The sequence below is a fragment of the Triticum aestivum genome, chromosome 7D (genome assembly GCF_018294505.1).
Source record: "Triticum aestivum cultivar Chinese Spring chromosome 7D, IWGSC CS RefSeq v2.1, whole genome shotgun sequence".
NCBI classification, from domain to species: Eukaryota; Viridiplantae; Streptophyta; class Magnoliopsida; order Poales; family Poaceae; genus Triticum; species Triticum aestivum.
In genome coordinates this window covers 610513431-610520876 of record NC_057814.1, presented here as the reverse complement: position 1 = coordinate 610520876, position 7446 = coordinate 610513431, and the positions used below count along the sequence as shown (strand labels likewise).

The 7446-nt window shown below is 51.7% G+C and overlaps 1 pseudogene; it reads right to left on the bottom strand.

Annotated features, from left to right (window-relative positions):
• Positions 1 to 1116: 1116 nt before the first annotated feature.
• LOC123171414 (AAA-ATPase At3g28580-like) lies at positions 1117 to 5948 on the bottom strand (annotated as a pseudogene).
• Between the last annotated feature and the right edge of the window lie 1498 nt (positions 5949 to 7446).

The following is a 7446-nucleotide window of genomic DNA, read 5'->3' as shown; positions in this document are numbered from 1 at the left end:
CACGAACTTTCAGCGTTATTGTCTTGAGTTTTCAGCAAACTATATTCGCAACTCTGACGATGTGAATGTGTGTGGATCCAACATTGCACACACTTTGCTCAATAATCCGCTTCGTCTACCTTCGGCGGCGGCACAACAGGATGAGCGGGCCTGCTTGTGATTGTCACGTCACGTGCGGCAGCTTAACTTGGGACTGTCATAGAGGCCGGAGATGAGGGCGTACAGCGGCAATCGATTAATTCTGTTTCCCTGCTCAATTGATCGATCGGAGGCCCTGAACAGATCATGTGCCAGCGAGAGTCTAAGCAGAGACGAAGATTAGCAAATAACCAAGCTATCCTTAAACCAATGTTTGAGGCCAACAATATCAGCCGTTGGATCAATTTAATACTACCCCTTAAATTCGGTAGTGTGATGCACCGTAAAAAATCTCTAATCCTAACCTGCACTCTGTTTCTTGATGATATAGCAAACTCACAATCGTAAGGCGCATTTATTAGGCAGTGTATCATGTTTTGCTAGACGAGCAGGGAGACCATCACCCTGGTGTCGCTCTGGAGTGTCTGGAACTTATCGGGGAGGTTCGGCGCGGGCTACGTCTCCAATCACTTACTCCAGTCGCGAGGAGTAGGCAGGCCTTTTTCATAGCAGCGATGCTTCTGGTCGTGGGTGTAGGCCACGCCACATCTCCTCCGGTTTGCACGCGTAGCTCTACGTCAGCTCTGGTTTCCAAAGGCGATGACAAGGAGTCTGCCACAAGGTGAGTTTGCCTGCACCGGTAAGCACTGCTTCGCACTCCGCTTCCTGATTATGGCATGTCTCTGTGTTTTCGGGTCTGCCGTAGCATTTGTATTGTTCATCAGAACAAAGAAGTTTTATAGGTGAGTTATATACGCCAGACTGCTGTCTTTTGTAGAGAGTAAACGTATATATGTGCAAACGACACTCAGTATCATGTTAGCATTTGGTATTATAGCATAATGTACTAGTAGTATATAGCAACATTATAATGGCTACTTCCTTTCTGAATTAATAGTCGAGAAGATGAATGATACATATTTTATTTAGACAAACACTGCATCTGTTTGTGTTTGTAAGAGGGCACTAACAAGCTCACTATACTCCTGTCACTTCACTCGTCACCTTGTTTGATATCTCCTTTAGCTTCCTCTGGTGTTGCGCCCTTCCCGTCGACTTTCTCCTTTTCTTTCTTCTCCTTTGCTCCTCTTTCTCCTCGGCTTTCTCCGCTTTTGCCTCCTCTTCCTCATTCGCCTTCGCCTTTGCTGCTGCCGCGTCTTCCTTGGCCTGCTTGAGCGCCTCAATGAGGCCTGATAAACACTAATCAGGGTACCTCTTCTTCTTTGTCGACATTGGCATCAGGTTCTCTGCCACATCGGTGGGTGACATGTCGGTTTCCTCGAGCGGCCGTTGAATCTCCCCAAACAGACCAACAGCCGTTGAATCTCCCCAAACAGACCATGCTCCACGATGTCCAGGTAGTTCTTGACGAGCACCTTGAAGCCCTCGAAGCGGCAATAGGACATCTCGATATGCTTGTCCATCCTGCCCTGTCGGATCAGCGCCGGGTCCATTTTCTCCTTGTGGTTCGTCGTGAGGATGATGATTCGCTCACGGACGGATGCTGCCATAGCCTGTCGATGAAGTTAAGCAGGCATGACAGCATCACCTTGCTTTCATGGTCCTTCAGTGGGTTATGTTAGCATTTTGTATTGTTGCATGCTTTATATGTAGCAGCATTACAAGTGAGATCACTGCATTTTTCTTTTGCAAGGGAGCACTAGTGAACAAGCGCACTCTTTTTCCTTTCACTTGTTGATATCTCCATGGTGCTTTGTCCTTCCCTTTGTCTTCCTCCTTGGCTTTCTTCACCTCTGCCTCCTCTTTCTCCTCGGCTTTCTTTGTTGCAGCCTCCTTGGCCTCCTCTGCCTCCTTCACCTTGGTTGCCGCCGTGTCCTCTTTGGCCTGCTTGAGCACCTCGATGAGGCATGTCAAGCACTCGTCGGGCTCCTCTTTTTCTTCTTTGACATGGGCATCAGGTTCCCTGCAACATCGGCGGGCGACATGTCTGTCTCCTCGAGCAGCCGCTAAATTTCCCCAAAGAGCTCGTGCTCGATGACATCTAGGTAGTTTATGGCGAGCACCTTGAAGCCCTCGAATCGGTAGTAGGACATCTTGATGTGCTTGTCACTCTACCCCTCCGGATCAACACCGAGTCCAGCTTCTCCTTGTGGTTGGTGGTGAAGATGATGATCCGCTCACCTCCGCAAGAAGACCACTGCCCGTCGATGAAGTTAAGCAGGCCTGAGAGCGTCACCTTGGTGACATCATCCTTCTTCGGCTCCACGGGTAGCTCGGGCTTGTCATCATTGTTGGCGTCCTTGTCGCTTGCGGTCTTCTTGTCCTTTCGGCGTTTTCCGGTGAGGTTGACAAAGCAGTCAATGTCCTCTATGACGATGATGGACTTGCCTGTGGTCTCGATGAAGAGCTTCCGCAATTCGGTGTTATTCTTGACCATCGTGAGCTTGAGGTCGTAGATGCCGTAGTCGAGGAAGTTGGCCATTGCGGCGACCATGGTGGACTTGTCGGTGCCGGGTGGTCCATAAAGGAGGTGCCCACGCCTTGCCGACCTTGGCGTAGTATTTCTCGTTCTCCTGGAGGCTGGAATGCCATGAGGTCGTCGATGATGGCCTCCTTCTCATCAAGGTGCATGGCGAGCGTGTCAAAGGTCGTGGGGTGCTCGAGGGGGACGTGGTTCGAGACGCTTTTGCCCCGGTAAGGGTTTGAGTTGTCGCTTGCATTGTTGGTCAAGAGGCGGCATGAGCGGTTCTTGATGGTGACAGCGTGACCCTCGCTGAGGATGAAAGAAAGGTAGGAGTCCCAGAAAAGTCGTCAATGACCTTCTCATGGCCGTCAATGGAGACCCGGAGGTTCTTGTTGTCCTTGCCGAGCTCGGCCTTGAGCTTGCGCGTGCGGCGGGCGTAGGCATCACTGAGGTAGGTTTTGTTTTGGCAGCGGGAAAGAAGTCACTGCGCTGGAAGCGCTCGGCGCCGTACTAGGACTAGGAGATGGTGATCTGGAGGTATGGGTTGAAGCATGCGGCGAGCTTGTCGGAAGGTGGGGATGGGGGAGGGGGGGGGGGGCAGTTCTGCACCAAGGAAGAGAGGAAGATGATGGTCGCCATCACCAATCCGAGCCCTGCCCACCTCTCCACGATCGCCACCATCGCCGGACCTGGAGCTCCTCTTGGTATCGTGTGTTGATAGAAAGCCGTAGTGACCTGGAGACTGGATTTTGTCCACAGGATGAAACAACTTGAGACCAAACAAGTCCAATCCAGTATTTTATAAAATCCAAACCACACAAAATTGATTTACTCAGCCCATTTAAACCAACCAAACACAATCTAACAGGAAAACCAAACTGAAACTATCTATTCTCAGGCTTACCTGGACTGGATTGTATATGCGTGTACGTGTTGCGTATATAATGCCAATGATTCCTGTGGTGATTTGCTTAGGTTGAAGCTAACTAGCCAAGCGTCGTCGTCGTTGGCGCCGGAGCAGGTGGGGAGGAGCTCTGAGGAGAACCGGTCGAGCAGGTTTGCTTTTCTTCTTTTTTGAGCAGGTTAGGAGGTGGCCCAGCGAGCGTTTAGCTGCTGCTGGCCGGGACGAGCACACCGCTCGGTTCGCCGGATGCTTTTTAGTACCACATCGCTCGCGTTGAAGACTACTTCGCGGTCTAAATAGTCTGGTAGTGATCCACGTATCGCCGAGGACGCAAAGCATATACACCAGCTTGCTGGTCAGCCTCTGTCGAGGCAAAACGCTGTGCATGGGGGGGACCAGAAGTATGGATTGGCGTCAGTCTTTTTTTTTCCGGGCCTTCATTTTTGTTTTTTCAAAATATCAACATCTACTGTAAAAATGGCCGGCGCACACCGACTGGCCCGGTTGCGCCGTAGCCATCAGATGCGACTTGCATGGGCCGTTTGATTTGCTGAAATGGTTTTCGCTCAGCTCCCCAGCGCCCCTGCCTCATCCCGCACCTCGGCCAATATCGCATATCCCGTTGTCCTCTGCCGCGGAACAGCGCCATGCCGGTCCAAAACACAGCGCCTCGCCGGGGCCACCACCCTCAATTGCAACATCCATGGATCCCACCGCACCGACGCTCGCAGCCTACACTTGCACTGGTTCTAGCAATGGCGTGTGTGGTTGCAACATCTCACCGCAGGCCTCGAAGCTCGCCGGCTCGCCGTGGTGACATTGTAGCTTGTCGCGGCAACGGTTCTAGCAAAGCCAATTCACGGTTGCAGCACCTCGCTGCCACGGATCTAGCTCGCCGCGGTGACCTAACGCAGCTCGCCACGGTCACCGGTTTGACTCCGTCACGCCTTCCGGTCGAGGTAGTAACAAAAATAGTAGCCGGTTGCAGCAAAAAAAGCCAATTCCAGAAAAAATTGCCCCGCCATCGCCGGGTTAAAGCAAAAAATCGCGCCGGCGTTGCTGGCTTCAAGCCAAAAAAAATATCATCGGTTTGAGAAAAAAAGAAGCCAATTCCAGCAGGATCAAAACCGAACGAATCGGAGGGGTTCGTCGTCTAACGGAACCTGGGTGTGAACAGTTGTGCCACGTCACCATTTGCAGGTCTAATCTGTCATAAACACGATCAAAACGGTGTAAGCCACCAACCAGTGTTTTCTGCAAAAAAAAAAGTAGGCATAGAACTTGGTTTTTGGCACGAATATGTAAACTTGTGTTTCCTTGGCTGACATTGCTGGTGAAGAGACGGCGTTGGTGGTTTTTGCGTGACCCTTGCGAATGACAAAGGGCAGGTATGAGTCGACGACGAGGTCGCGGTGGCACCGATGGAAGACAACCCGTTAGAAGTGCCTCTCGTCCTCATCGTGGTAGAAGCTAATGACGTTAGCCAGTTGGAGGCATACCACCAGACGGTGGTCCTTGAGAACTCGCCGGTGACCTCGTCATGATCGTCGACGAAGACATGGAGGTTCTTGCTTTCTTGCTGAGCTCGGCCTTGAGCTTGCGCGCGGCAGCCGCATGCGTCACTGAGGTAGGCCTCGACGGCGAGGAAGAAGTTGTTGCGCTGAAAGCGCTCTGCGCCATACTCGGAGATGGTGATACCGAGGTAGGGGTTGAATCAGGCGGTGAGCTCGGCGGTCCAGGTGGAGAGGTAGAGCCGTAGAGGCAGAAGGTCGGGGGACGTAGAGCAGAGGAAGATGACGATAGGGAGTGCCAATCCGAGCCCCGCCCACCTCTCCACCACCGCCATGGCCGGTCGTGGAGCTCTTCTCGATATCGTGTGTTGATGGAAAGCCGTAGTGACCTGGACTGGACGACATGCATGTAAGTGTTGCGTATATAATGCCAGTGACTGTGATTCGTGTGGTGATTTGCTTAGGTTGAAGCTTAGCTAAGCACGTGCAGTCGTCGTTGCTGGTGCCGGAGCAGGTGAGGAGAGAACCGGCGGGCATGGATGCAATGGCAAATGCAGAGTTGGCTAGCTTAGTTTGTAGGCAACCAGATGCGTCAGGACTCCGATCGTTAACTGCATCTTGTCACTTTATTTAGACGATTGATTGCATCTTGTCACAACAGGTAGTATAATCAATTTGCATGTGTATAATACTACTACTACAATAGTACTAGCTTTGAAAGTGATCAGGGGTCGATGCATGAGGTCGGCAGGTGACATGCATGGTGCTCAGTCGTCGGCGAGACGAAGCATCAAGCATGCACTACTTTTCTTCGTGTATGTTTATTGTCTAGATATAGAAGACGACATGCAGAGGCAGAGATGACTTGATGGCACGACGGCGGCGACGACGGAGAAGGTTCAGGTTTGCGGCGCGTAGGATTTGCATGGAGTGATTTGGTCAGGCGACGCGATGGAGAAGTTGAGGGCGGAAGAGGAGGTGGCCCACCGAGCGTTTAGTTGCCGCTGGGCCCGGAACGAGCATACCGCTCGGTTCGCCGTGTACTTTTTAGTACCACACCATGCCTAAACAAAAATTAGTACCACACCGCTCGCATTGGAGCGTACTTCACGGTCTAAATAGCCTGCTTCTGACACACGCATCGCCGATGACGCAAAGCATATACACCAGCTTGCTGGTCCAGGGTCTGTCGAGGCAAAAAGCAGTCATAACATACCTCTGGCCGGGCTAGGCCGTGGGCCTGTCACCTTAAGTTGCTGTTAAGTCGTGCATGAGGGGGCCAGAAGTATGGATTGGCGTCAGTCTTTTTTTCCCTAAGCCTTCACTTATGATTTTTCAAAATACAAGATCTATTATAGAAATGACTGATGCTAGGCGCTGGCCGGCCAGCCCAAAATTTTTGGCGGGTTGAAGCGAAAAATTTCATCAGTCCCAGCAAAAAAGAAGCCAATTCCAGCAAAATTGTCTCACCGTCGCCGGCCACAACAAAAAAACTGGTCAGTTCCAGCTAAAGGAAAAGCCGGTTGTAGCTCAAAATCGTGTCGGTTGTAGCATGTTGACTCCATGCCACCAGAAACGCACCTCGCTCCAGCGCAGGCTGCTGCCGTTTTGCAGCTCCTATGATCGTCATCTCCATCAACGACGGCTGTCGGGGTTGCAGCACGCAGTACTGCATCGGGGGCATAGCTCGTAAGTTGTGGCCTCGAGTTCGTCGGTGTTTGTTGTGCTCATGACAAGGCCGGGGAGTACGCGGCAAGCGCGGGGCTGGTCGCAGCAAATCCGGCGCGCGGTGGCTGCTCCGTGGGTGCGACGCTGGAGAGCAGAGGTAGGGCCATCGACACGGGGGAGCAGGAGGTGGGCGGTCGTCGACGCGGGGGAGAAGGAGGTGGGCGGTCGTCAGCGCAGGGAAGATAGAGATGCGGGTGAGAGAGATGACGTGGATCGGCTGAGGAGATAAGGTAGTAGTTGTGAGATGACGATTAGTTCGGATTGAGCCACACGAGCGGCTGGCTCAAAGTTGGGCCGATCGGCCGTATACAAATGTTTCCCGATAAAAATTCGTCGGAAGTAGAAAGTATCTTAAACATAATAAAATATTACATCAAGGTCTTTGGACCATGGAATGACCAACCGTCGGCAAAGCAACCCACTGAAACGCCAACTTCTCCCCTCTCTTATGTAAGCCTTTCCTTCTCTTTCAAATGGTTGAACTTCATGTTCCTAATCACATTAGCTTGTGCACATTGATGATGCTTCCATATGCCAGCCTTTTCTCGCAGCTTGGTGTCTCCTCCTCTTTCTCTGCCAGCTCTCCCTTCAAGTTGCCCACTGAATTGTCCAGCAAGCCATCTTCTCATATTCATTGGACCTCTTAAACTGCTGGTAGTTGAACTCCATGGCCATCTATTCCTGGGCATCCAAGGGGCAGTTGACATCAACAACTAACTTCTGATAGTTCTCCTCTAGTT